Genomic DNA, 13,685 nt, shown 5'->3' with positions numbered 1-13,685 from the left:
AAAGAGAAGGATGGGAAGAATAAAAGAAAGAAAGAGGAGGAGGAGGGAAAAAAATTAGAGAAGAATAAAATATAATCAGATTTTTACCAATCCCATATAGAGATTATTTGAGAATAAAAAGGTAAATCTAACCTCACTAGTCAATGTCTCAATTACTCAGTGAGCAAAATTAGTTCATGTGTTCTTGATATGATTTAAGATTTTTCTCAATCATGTGAAAACTTTTATAAAATATGGAATTTTACTAATATCCTAGCATATAGCATTAGAGCTTTAGTATTTTCAGGAATTTTAACTTGTTTTAAAGAAAATCTTCCTAAAGAAAATCTTCCAAGTACAAAGCAATCTACTCTGAGTTTTACCTATTTTTGTATTGTGTCAATTTTTTACTGGAAGTAAAGAAATAATGAAGAAAAAATCAGTAAAAGCTATTTTTCACAAATGTACCAAGTTTATAATGTACAACGAGACACAAATAAAACACAGAGAATTAGCCTATAAATACCATAGTTCATACATTCATGGAAGATAGGTAATATGACTCATCTTATGGTTAAATTGACCATGGGAGTTTGTGAAGAAATTAATACTCCATGTGTTATTTATAAAATAAATGTGTTTATACACTTTGAAAGGGAATAAAGAACGAAGTTCTGTTTTTAATCAGTATGGTTTGGAAAGAAAATAAAATTAGTGATATTTATAATAAAAAATTTAATATCTGCATGTTCTGTTTTCAAACAAGGTTGTGGGAAATGAATAAGCTATAAGACACCTAGAAATAAAAAGCAAAGATGATACATTTTCCTTAACGAATATATATTGTTACAGTATAGGACAAGTTTGTCTCAATATTGTTATTTTTTTCTTGGTAAAATATCAGTTCTGTTGAACCATGTGAGAGCAAAGATTAAACTGGGATTTTGTTTTAAGAGGGGAAGGGAGAATACAGGCAGAGAAAAACACCATAGAAATTTAAACACTGAAAAAATTAAAATATAACTGAGTGATTAAAATCGTTAACTTCCAATGCAACCCAATACTTGTAAAATCTAGTGTTTCAAGATTCAAACTAAAAATCTAGAACCCACATAAAGCAATGGTTAATTAAAAGAAAAACCCTACAGAAATAATAGTTTCTGATATAGAGTAAAATGACTTTCTAAGTAGGTAATTGAGCTATAGGAGAAAAACAAAGATTTAAATCTGAATAAGGGACAATTAAATGAAAATTACAGTGCAAGCCTAATGACAAAATTCCATTAATCTTGCTTCTTGTGAGTTTATCTTTATATATATTTCAACTGAGTAATATAATTGGTCTTTTAATAACATGTTTTCTATTTTTGTCCTAGAAAAAGAAGAAAAGTAGAAAAAGGAGATAATGAAGAAACAGCCATTATTCAGTCATTCTTCTGCAGCTTTACCTGAAAGGAGAATTGCTTCTATGTGATTCATTACAAGATACCAACAGCATCAGGTAGCAATTATCTTCTATTATAGTGCCAATATACCTGGATAGAATAATCAGTCTTTATGCCATTTCAGTATAAATTTATTTTTTTAGTAAAAATGCCATAAATGTGTGTGCATATGTATGTGTTTATATAGATGAGAGACAGAACATTTTATTAACTATCATTTATTAAGAGAATGTCCAGAAGATTTGTGCAACAGAGATAACAGACGTTTTATGTAAAAGAAAGTACAATGAAGAATGGATATACTGCAAATTGTGGTAATCAAATGCATAATTAGATAACAAGATGCTAGTTTAAAATATATAGTCAAGTCCTAAAGATTTTTCTTTCTTTTTTAATACATGTCCTATAGTTGTTTTTTGAAGACTACTATATCCTTAGGTAAAAACATCACAAGATTTTTGACAGTTCTTAAGTATCATCATTCTATATTAATTATGGAATTTGTGATACTCCCAGAAGTATAAATAATCTAGGTACATAAGGCAATGGCAATTTTATGATGACTCTTAGCACATCTACATATATTCATTCATTCATCCTTTCCTTACTTATTGAGCACCTACGATACTCTAGACACTATTTAGTTCTAGGCATAAAATGGTGAAGAAGATAAGCACAGTTTCTGGTCCATGCATTTTCTTTTTTATTGAGAAACAGACAGTGAACAAATATACTAACAAACAAAACAGTTTCAAATTGTCGTAAGTTCCATAAGAGATAGAACCAAGGTGCTGTGCTAGAAACTAATGGCTGGAGGGGCTGGATGGTCATTTTCAAGATCATTCAATAAGCAGGCCAGGGAATTCCTCTTTGGAGATGTGTTTTTAGGCTGAGACCTACAAGACAAGAATAAACTGGGTCTGCCAAGATCCAGAAAAAGAAAATGAGGAAAAAAGACCCTTGGGAATCAGCCTCCTTGATTTGATATGTGTGGTCAGGGTGCAGTACCCTGAGGGAGAGGGTTGAGATGAGATTGGAAGAGGGAGGGGAGGGGGAGACCCAGCCCTACAAGTTGTGGTAGGAGGTGTGTATTTTAACTCAAGTGAAAAGAAAAATCACTGAAGAGTTTTAAGCAATTTTTTGACATAGATATTATTTGTCTGAATTAAACACTAGTTCCTAGATGGCTGAGACTCCAATATCAATAACTAGGCTATCTGACTCAAATCATAGATATTTAATATTATCCAAAGTGCAGAGAAGGCACAGGAAACTATGTTGGAAGAGGAGTTTGGGGTAGATTGAAGAGGAAGGGTAATGAGAGTCCCTTATTATCCAGTAAAGTCAGAAAAAAAAGATACCAAGGTGGAGAAAAAAGCAAAGAGTGAGACATAAGTGTCATAAGCTTTCACCAGCTCTTCTGAAAGCCCCATCAGAGGTGTGGAGTTAATTGAGGGGAAAGTCCAATCAGAAGGGGTTTTGCCCATTCCTCTTCTGAACTCTGAAAATGGGACCTTACAGTGTGGTATTTGTAGCAACATGGGCCAGCCACGACACAGGAAAAGAAGTGAAGATACGGTGACATTAGCAGAGAGAGGACCTGAGACCGTGCTCAGAGCTTCCCTTGTTTCTTGGGGCATGCATGGGACTTAGAAGTGCCCACATGCCCCACAGAGAAGGTGCAGGAAGGTAGCTGAGTCCAGAGCTAGGAGACAAGCGTGTGTGTAGCTACACTGGCAAGAGGCAAGGTGGCTATGGTGCAAAAGCCTCAGCATAACTAGCCTCATCAGGCACCAGGTGGATGATGTTTCTGAACATCGGAGGGGAGGATAACCAAGCTCTCAATGCAACAGAACAAGTCATAAATATATGCTGCACCTCAGAACATAGTGCAGTAAACCTGGGGATGGACCATCCATTATACAGCCAAGACCTGGGAGGATGCAGATGCCCAGAGGTCACCCCATGAGCTCCAGGTCTCCCCTCCACTTCTGCAGAGGCCCTTTTGTGTCCCTGCCCCCCAACATTGCCACTTGCCATTTTGAGACTTGCAGATGGCAGTCTGTAAAACAAAGCACTTTCCTGAAACAAGGTTCAAGCCAGAGTCTAAGATGCTATTCATTAGCCAGTTAATATCCCCACCATGAACTCCGTCCCTGTTTGGCAGGGTCAGGGCTTGTGAGGAAGATTAGATTTGTTAGAGAAAATCAAGAACCTTCAATTATTTTGTACATTGGAGTTGTCCCGAGTGTAAATGTGCAGCATGAACACAACACTTAGATTTAATAATTATTCCATTTATTTCAGTTCATTGACTGCCTACATGTAATTAGTATACATTTACATATACATGTTTATGAAGGTTTGTGTACTGCTGTTAAGGAAGTACTCTGAAATGAAGAGTATTCTGAACCTGAGTAAGAAATCTCCTGTTCCGTGGCTGACACTGTGACTGCCACCAGCTGGTTCTGTAACCTGGGGCAAGTCATTTAATTTCTCTGGGCATTCATTTTCTCTGCAAAAATGAGGAGACTGGACCAAATCATTGCTAAGGTCCATTTTGATTTCTGATGTCTGTCATGCGAGTGCTAAAATGAGGCCTGCTGAGATGATAGTGGTTAGATTTGCATTAATCAAGAAACAAGGATAATAAGTGTAGAACCATTTAGTAAATCCAGGCCATTTGCCTGGCACAAAGTAAGTCATTTTATGTAGGTTATTTCTAATCATCTAAATAAACCCACGAGGAAATAGAAGTTCAGAGAGGCTGTAATTTGTTCTGTGCTACACACCTGGTAGGTGGCAGAGGCAGGCTTGTGACCCATGGTTTTTCTCTGGAGTTTTTGAATTAGATAGTATGGTGCTTATTATTCATCTCTATTGTTTGATCTGAAGATTCCACCTTCTAAGCACTGTTAAAATCCTATCCTTCAAGCTCCTCAAGTTATGAAGCTATTTTTATAGCATCAAGGCAAGGAAAACTGTCCGAGGTTCCTGAAGAACTCAGTGATACCATTGATTTAGCACTTATTTTCAAGGCATATATTTATATATATAATATATATATATATATATATATATATAGATGGATAGATGGATAGATAGATAGATAAATCTCCTGTAAATATACCCTGTTTACCTACAACCAAATTGTATATGCTCTGAAGGAAGGCCAAGGACCCGGGCCAAGGAATGGTCAGGAGGGGTCTGGCACCACCAGGGCTGGAATTCAGAGTGCGGTGGTTGAGAGGTGGAAAAATCTCAGGAGCCACTCACTCCCAGGATCCTGCCAGTGCAGGGCCACCTCACCCCAGGCCTGGCCGTGGGCAACACAAAGCAGCTGGTAGATAGGTAGCTCACTGGGGCCATTTGAAGTTCAGCAAGATTAGTTCTCAAAAGTGATATCTATAGAAGTTTGGCTGCACAGTGAGATGCTATGTGATGCCTAGAGAATCAAACTTGTGGAGAGAAAACTGGTGTCCAGAAAGATAGAACAGGGCCGCGTTGGTGATATAGAGGTGAGCATAGCTGCCTTCCAGAGAGATAGATAAGAGGTAAGCCAGGGTGGGAGGACCTTCCCTGGTAGCGTATCCTTATGGTAGGATAATGGGTCACCAGAAGAGCTGAAACAAAGGTAAATGAGCATATATCTTTCCATGCAGTCATTTCCTGGAGCTAAACCATAGCGATGCAATGTTACAAATGGAAAGGTTTCTGAAGCAACTCCTGTGTAGTGTTTTAAGGTTTTACCCATGTGTGTTACTCTCTAGGGCTGCCATAACAAAACACTACAGACTGGGTGGCTGAAACAACAGAAATTAATTTTCTCACAATTCTTGAGACAGAAAGTCCAAGGTCAAGGTGTCAGCATGTTTGGTTTCTTTTGAGGCCTCTCTCCTTGGCAGAGATGGCTGTCCTCTCACCATGTCCTCATAGTCTTTTCTCTGTGATCATGCATCCCTGGTTTCCCTTGTGTGTCCACATTTCCTCTTCTCCTAAGAACACCAGGCAAATTGGATTAGGGCCCACTCTAATGGCTTCATTTTAACTACTTTTTTTTCTTTCCAGTTTTATTGAGGTATAATTGACATAGAGCACTGTATAAGTTTAAGGTGTACAGCATAATGATTTGATTTATATATGTTGTTAATGATTATCACAGTAAGTTTAGTGAATATCCATCGCCTCATATAGATACAAAATTAAAGAAATAGAAAAAAATATATTTTTTTCCTTGTGATGAGAACTCTTAGGATTTACTCTCTTAACTTTTGTATATAATGTACAGCAGCATTGATTAATTTCTTATGCTGTTCATTACATCTTAATACTTATTTTTATCTTAGAACTGGAAGTTTGTACCTTTTGACTGTCTTCATCCAATTCCCCTCTCCCCACCCTCCAGCCCTGGTAACCACATATCTCATCTCTTTCTCTATGAGTTTGTTTTGTTTGTTTGATTTTGAAGTGCAATTGACCTACAACACTGTGTTGGTTCCTGTTACACAATGTAGTGATTTGATATTTCTATACATTTCAAAATGATCACCATGATAAGTCTAGTTACCATCTGTCACCATGCAAATATATTGCATAATTATTGATTATATCCCCACACTGTACATTTCATATCTTTGATTCATTTGTTTTGTAACTGAAAGTTTGTCCCTCTTTTCTCCCTCACCTATTTCTCTCCTCCACCCATCCCATCCCCCCTCTGGCAACCACATGGATTGGATTAGGGCCCCCTCTAATGGCCTTATTTTAACTTAATCACTTTTTATTAAAGGTCCCATATCCAAATAGTCACATTCTGAGGTACTGGGAGTTAGTGTTTCAGCATATGGATTTGTGGGGGAACACAATTCAGCCCATAACACCATGGATTTAGTAAATTGGAAGATTTCATATGGGCACATATCCCTGTAATTGCTACCAGAATGTCATACACATTAATAGATAAGTACAGTTGACTCCTGAACAATTCATGGATTAGGGGCACCAATCCCTGTGCAATTGAAGATCTGCATGTAACTTTATAGTTGACCCTCTGTATCTGTAGTTCTGTATCCACAGATTCAGCCAACCTCTGATTTTATAATACTGTGGTATTTGTTGAAAAAAGGCTGTGTATTAGTGTTACAAAAACAAACTTGGGTCTGCTCTCCCATGCACAGCAAAGCCATCTCCTGACTCCAGGTTTAGGTGAAGGAAAGGACTGAGTTTACTGCCAGGCCAAGCAAGGAGTCCTGGTAGCTAATGCTCCCTGATGGATTTCAGGGAATTTTTAAAGACAAGCTGAGGAAGAGAGTTGCAGGGTATGTAATCAGCTCATGCACAATTCTCTGATTGGTTGATAGTGAAGTAACAGGGTGATATTACAGGGGTTAACATCAACAGTCCTCAGGTTCTATCCAGTCTGGGAGCTATGTGTTCGTGGTCATCATGCAGTTAGCTTCTTCCTACTGGTGGGGGTTTTAGTATCTGTAAAACAACTCTCTGTGTCCTTCAGGGAGGAACTAAAGATTCTGTGACTCTACTATATGACTAATCTATTGTTTAAATCGTTACCAGTTCTCGTGGTCCAACTGCTATCTTTGGTTACTACATGTTCACATTATTCCAATTATTAACTCTTAAGCCTTTTGTGACTCAAAGGAGACCTGGGAAACTAAAGCTTTTCTATAAACAAGAGACTGACAGAGGACATTGTGGCGGGGGGGGGGGGCTGTCCTGGTAAGGACCCCCCCAATAGGGTCCTGCCCAGTTGTATTAGTGGACTCACACAATTCAAACCCATGCTGTTCAAGGGTCAACTATTTCATTTATTTCTTCATCTTTCAAAATTCAGTTCTGACAGCATAAGAATCAATATGATTTTTTGAATGAATGAATAAATTGAAGTTTACTATCTTGGATGGTCAGTAACACACTATCTGAATAATAAAACTTGAGTTAATTAGAGATATAGCTGAGATGCAAATTAATAAATCACCCACTCTTTATTATTATTGTCATATTAATAATTGAACCTAAGCAATGTTACAATCTAAGTAGATAATTCTTATATAGCAGGAGCTCTTCTCTTTATAGCAAATATCTGAAATTGAATACTTTTTGTTCCTTCTTTTTTATTAGCTTTAATCAGACCTAACTCATATTCCCAGTATGAACTGGATGTTTATTACCCTTAATCCTATATTAACACTAATTCATCTTTGGACTGGCTTTCTAGTCTTAGGTTATCTTGAAGTAAAAATATCATTTTGCATTTAGCTGCTGAAAAGGTCTCTGTATCACGCATATGTATTTTAAGTATTTATTCAAACCATTATGATAATAATGTATCGTCTCCATTGAATTTTAATTTATTTATTATATTTTTAGCCTTATACAGCTCCTCATCGGCCAAAAGATCAGGACCTTTTCCCTTGTATCCTCTGGGCTAAGATTGCATGATTTATCTTTATCACGTAGCCATGAAAGGAAAAGAAAAACTAATTGTCTAGGTTTTCTTTTTTTGCACATTGCAGCGTACCACCAACATTCTTGTCAAGATGCTCTCTAATCAGATGATTATTCTCCTTTTGGCTCTTTAAAAATAAAATAGTCCATCACTCATCAATTATTACTAGCAAAAATCACTGACTTGTTTTAATTTGAAATTTAAATTGAATAGTTTCCCCTTAGAAACACGCCAGTGGCAACTGAGCACACAGAACTTATGCAAAGGTACTCGAGACATTTGCTTTTGGAAAAGTCTGTATTTTTATATTCTTTTTTACTTGAAAGATTTGAGGCCGATTATAAATTATGAGATGAAACAGTCTATTCTTTATACAGAATAGAATTTCTTATTGAGTTTTCATAAGATTAATTTAAAATAGCATTTAGCAAATAAAGCTTGTGCCAAGTTTAAAAGACCACAAAAGACATAAACTCATAGATGGAATAATTATTCATTTTACAGTAAAGAAACTGAAGCTAAGATCATACAGGCAAAGTTGTATACAGAGGAATGATCTTGAAAGGATTTTCATTTTCAGGTTCAGAAATTGTTTGAGGAAAGTGTTCCTGACAGTGCCATTGAGGAACAAATAAGTGTTCTTGCAGCTAAACATGCATGAACCAAAAATAATTCATTCATTAGGAGGAGTGTTGAGGTACTGTGGTAGGATTTAAAGCCAATGGGAGAATGAGTCTTGTCTTGTGTACTGGAAGAAGAAAGTCAGTTGAGAAATAGCATAAAGTTCAGTATGACTTAATTGCATAGTTTGTGACAATGCTGTCTGACCAAATGGACTGAGATGGAAGAAGTGGGGTTAAGGACGCCTGTGAGAAAATGCCTGCGTCTGATCCATTTGTGAATTAACTGAGGTCTGGAGAAAAACTATGGTGATGAAAACATGGTAAAGAAAAACACAACAGGAATTGACTCACATATTCACATATTAAGTCCTAAGGATAGCCTCGTGACACTGAAATTAGGTCAAAATTTCAAAAAGAAAAATAAATCATTAATAAAGAAAGTAGGAAAAAGTTATTCTTAAAGAGGAAAAACAGGGTTAAGGATGAGGACATCCAAATTTGGGCCTTACTTTTTTTGTAGAGTAAATGAACTAAGCCCGTATTCATATTTCCTCAGGAATTATTGCTCACAGATTATTTAAAAAATAATGAAAAGTGGTAGCTTCTTTTTTTATTTTACAATAAACTAATATGACCACATAAACGTATATTGACCACATAAAAAGATTTTAAATGCACCTCGCCTTCTGTACTTTGTGTATTTAGCAGCTCTACTCAGAGGGACTTATATTTTGGACCTGAGAGCCAGTCTACATGACAGCACACATATGCAATGATGAAGGCCAGGGGGAAAAAAATGTCTTTGCTTTCACACTTCCTTTGTACAAAGTCACTTGCCAATATGGAAAAACTCCCTTTTCTTTCTTCCCAGTGATGTTTACGGTAGGGAGGCGTTTGCATATTGTTTCACAGTGCGCATTTGCCAGTTGTTTGGATGCTCAGCATTCTACTTCTGAGGACCTTGAGCTGGTGGGAAAGCTCAGAATCAAGTCATTTGAAGTGGGGAAACAACTCTGATGTATTGCTCCTTTTCTCTGTTTTCCTTGGTTACTCAGCCCCCTACAGTGTTTTCAACCCTAGAAGTGTGAACAGCAGTGCAAAGCAAAAATATCACCACGGCTAAGGATATGTCTAATCTAAATTCGTCCATATGCATTCAGTCATTAACTGTACAACACTTTCTGAAAAGGGAGTATACATCACAGTTCAAAGCTGGGCAACATCATGAAAAAGAACCAGCTTAATTGGGGTTGAGGAAATAACTTTTTTTAAGTGACTGCTCCAAGGTCATGAGATTTGGCAGTATACCTGAATAAGAAATATCCAAGGTTTATTACGTTACCTCACCTCTTCTTTTAGTACATGCTTTGCTTTGTGGAAATTGGTGTTGAAATCCCAAGAATTATTTGATAATACTTGGTATGAGTTGAATTACGTTCCCTAAAAAGCCTATGTTGAATTCCTACCTGCTGTTACCTGTGCATGTGACGTTACTTGGAAAAGACTCCTTCCTTCCAGAACTGTGAGAGAGGACATTTTTTGTTGTTGTTATAAGCAGCCCAGTTTGTGGAATTTTTTTACAGCATCCCTGGGAAACTAATACATATTCTGAGCTCAATTTTTTCTCTGATTATAAATTATCTATTTAATGTTGAATTTTCATTACTAAAAAAATGTTCCCAATTTTTATTTAGAGAATATTGAGATACCTTAAAAGACTTCTAGTAACCTTGGGAACTTCTGAACAGAACATACAAATTTAAAGGGAAAGAAACATTTCATCACCTTAATGAATCAATGTCGATTGTGTGAATATGAACATTCTCATTTCCATCTTGAGTCTGGCCTTGGCTTCACTTGCTAGCACCCCAGAATTAAATTGTATGAACTGTTTACTTCCTGAGGGTCTCAGAAGGAGAGACTGATGAGGATGGTGGTAGTGGTGGTGATTACTAGAAACAGGATAATTCATATCTTAAATCTTTTTAGCTTGATAAGCATTTGTTAGTACTTACTGACATGTTATATACACAAATATATATATATATATATATATATATAGTGTGTGTGTGTGTGTTGTGTGTGTGTGTGTGTGTATGCACACACACATGTATTTACCTTTTGGATAAAAATGTAGTTTTCCATTTCCTTTCATCATAGATTGGATTCCCCAGAAAACAAAGCCTGAAATTAAAAGGAGTATATGGAGACTTTACTGGGGCCTATGAGATACATACACATATTTACTGAGGGAACAAAGCATGGAAGGAGGGAGATTTACTATAATTTTTTTTATCAAGTTGGCCACTTATTTGGGAAATTCTGGAGTTACAACTTTATGGTAAAGAATCTCCTCTATATCCACAACAAACTCAGTGAATATAGCCTTCCATCTCCTTGACCAAAAGCCCGGGCCCTCTCTAGAGGTCACCACTGCTCTTTCAGTTCACCAAGCAGAGGCAGCTTAATCTCTCACACTCCAGGTATTATAGAACCCCAGTGAGATCAGGGAGTCTCTTTGCTTCCCCTGTTACATTGTTTCCCTGTCTTAAATTTCTGACCCTTTCCTTTGATCTCACAATCTTTCTGTGCACTCCAGCTACTGCCAGCAATTATAATGACTTCAATATTTACCTGAAGGAGTCACCAAACATGTGGACTCTCAGTTCCCAGACCCTCTGGTTTCCAAAAGCCTTCCTTACACTGGAGTTCAGCCATTGTCTGCCACTGTATTTACCTTAACCTCTTATTTTACCAATACCTTAAACTACCTTGCCTCTATATCTCATGAGTGGAGGCCTTAATCTAGAAGACCCACACATCCAAGCTGTTTCCTGGAAAGTTGGCTGTCATGTTGGAGCTTCAATAGGAAGAGGTCATGTGTCAAGGAACTGAAGGCAGCTGGTAGCTGGTAGCGAGCGAGGAGCTAAGGCTCTCAGCCCAACAGCCCACAAAGAAGTAAATCTTGCCAACAACCATGGGAGTGACCTTGGATGCAGATCTTGCCCTAGTTGAGCCTTGAAATGACTGAAGCCTTGGCTAACACCTTGATTACAATCTTGTGAGAAGCCTTGAGCCACAGGTCCCCAGCTAAGTATACCCAGATTCCGGACCCACAGAAACTGTGAGATATTAAAGTTGTTCTTTTAAGCCATTAAGCTTTGGTGCCATTTGTTATTCAGCAATAGATAACAGATGGGGTATCTAAGCACCACACCCCCCAAAAAATAGTCATGCGTTCCTTTGGAAACTGACATAAATCCTGAAAACCAGTGTTTTGTAATTAACTGTTAAGTGAAAAGCAACAATAGAGCCTCTAAGAAAAAGAGCCAGAAAAAAAGAGAAAATAGCCCAAGAGAGAAACATATACCCCATGATACACCCCATGAATGCATCCAGATTTCTGCCTTTCCCATAAAAGTGCTGTTGGTGCCATTACTATTTATTGTCGGCTCCTAAGGACTCGGTATTCTCGTCAAACAGTACATAATGGATAGAATGACTCTAATGCATTTTTAAGCCCTCTTTCCAGACTACATGAGCAATTTAATAACACTTATTTCTTCCTATTTCCAGCCTTCCCCTGCTTAGACAATTTATGTAGTAGCATTTTTATCTTATCCTACTCTCACCAATAGGATGTAGTAGAGTAGGTTTTTCCAAATTCTTCTTTGCGCGCTTTATTCCTATTGTTGCCTATATGGACTCTGATGATAATGCTAACAAAATGATGATGACGGAAGGGTCTAATCATATGCAGTTATGGACCATTCAGGAGCAGGTCACTATCATTAACCTTTGTCCCTGCATGGTTAGACTCCATTGTTCCCATGTGGTGTCTCCATTCTAAATTTATCTTAGGATTTGCTTGTACTATACTTTCGTACTACATCTCAGAATGGTAGAGCTAAACCAGTTTAGACACGAGTGTACTCTTCTCATAGCATAAGAATGGTACCAGTTCAATCAGTGGCATCCATAAAACTTCAGAATAGCAGAAGGATTAACAACATGGATGAGCTACTTGGTCTCTCAGTGTCTCAGTTTACTGATCTGTCAAATGGGGATAAAAAATCATCTCTACCTAATGGTTGTTGTGAGCATTAAATAAGTTTAATACTTAGCTTATTTAAAACAGTATCTGGCACATAGGAAGTTCTAAGTGTCAGCTGTATATGCCGTATGTGAACCTTCCAAAAATAGGAAAATCTCACTTCTGTAAACAATCTCCGAAAGGTTTTCACACACATTATCTCACCCTACTGAGACAAAAAAAAAAAAAAAAACAACGAAGGAAGAAATGACAGAGGGTATTGTACTCCTTTTCCAGATGAAGAAACAAAGGTCAAAAAATATTAAATAACAAGCATCAAATCTCATAAGTGTTAGTGCTGAGATTTGAATCTAGGTTTTCTCCTGATAATTTTCCTGGAGCTTCTTCTGTCTGTTTTAGAGAGGTTGATAGGTGGAAACATGTGTTCTTATTGTATTGGATGGAGATTCAATGGTTGAGGATTTTCTGCCCTTCACAGGCACATAGTCATGCTCATTCTTTCCACTGTAGAAGAAGGTGGGAGTGTGATGGGAATTTAGTAGAGTTGAATGGAATATGTATGAAAAGATGAAGTATTACCGTGATATATGGACACCCCGTGGGCAATCATTATCTAGTATCTCATCAAGATTGGGATGATGTACTCCTGTTTTTGTTTGGTATTTTTTTTTTTAATATCAGACAGTAACATAGTAATTTGTGACCAGTGTTTGAGTGTTGGTATAATGATGCTCAGGACAGCACTTCCCAGTCTTTCTTGGGAGTATATTTTTGTTTTGTGTTTGTTTTAAGACTAAGAAAAGGTCCAATCTCACCATTTGATAGAATGAAACAAAACCATTAAATAAAGGAGGATGTGCACCTCATATTTTATGGTACCTGTATGATGTTTCTGGCTTTAACATAAGCCAATACATTGTTTTTAGCTCTACAAAATGTAATAACACAAAAGAAATGGGCTGTACTGGTGGAAGTGAGTAAGCTATCTGTCTATTAACCAGTCCATTCAGAGAGTTAAATCTTTTTCTTTGCCTCAATCACATTTAATGCATCTTTACCAAGAGCCCCGGATATCACACTTTTGAAATATCAGAAGAATATAATGAAAAAATATCCAA

The 13,685-nt window shown here is 37.1% G+C and overlaps 1 long non-coding RNA gene across 3 annotated transcripts in view; it reads left to right on the top strand.

Moving 5' to 3' along the window:
- Positions 1 to 13,685, top strand: part of LOC137224728 (uncharacterized) — a 398,425-nt gene that overhangs the window by 135,607 nt on the left and 249,133 nt on the right. For all 3 annotated transcript variants that reach the window (XR_010943478.1, XR_010943479.1, XR_010943480.1), the window contains one exon: positions 1,356 to 1,480. This is a non-coding gene — a long non-coding RNA (uncharacterized lncRNA). The remainder of the gene's footprint in view (positions 1 to 1,355; positions 1,481 to 13,685) is intronic.

Source organism: Pseudorca crassidens, chromosome 5 (assembly GCF_039906515.1).
Source record: "Pseudorca crassidens isolate mPseCra1 chromosome 5, mPseCra1.hap1, whole genome shotgun sequence".
Lineage (NCBI taxonomy): Eukaryota > Metazoa > Chordata > Mammalia > Artiodactyla > Delphinidae > Pseudorca > Pseudorca crassidens.
This window is presented reverse-complemented; position numbering and strand designations above follow the sequence as displayed.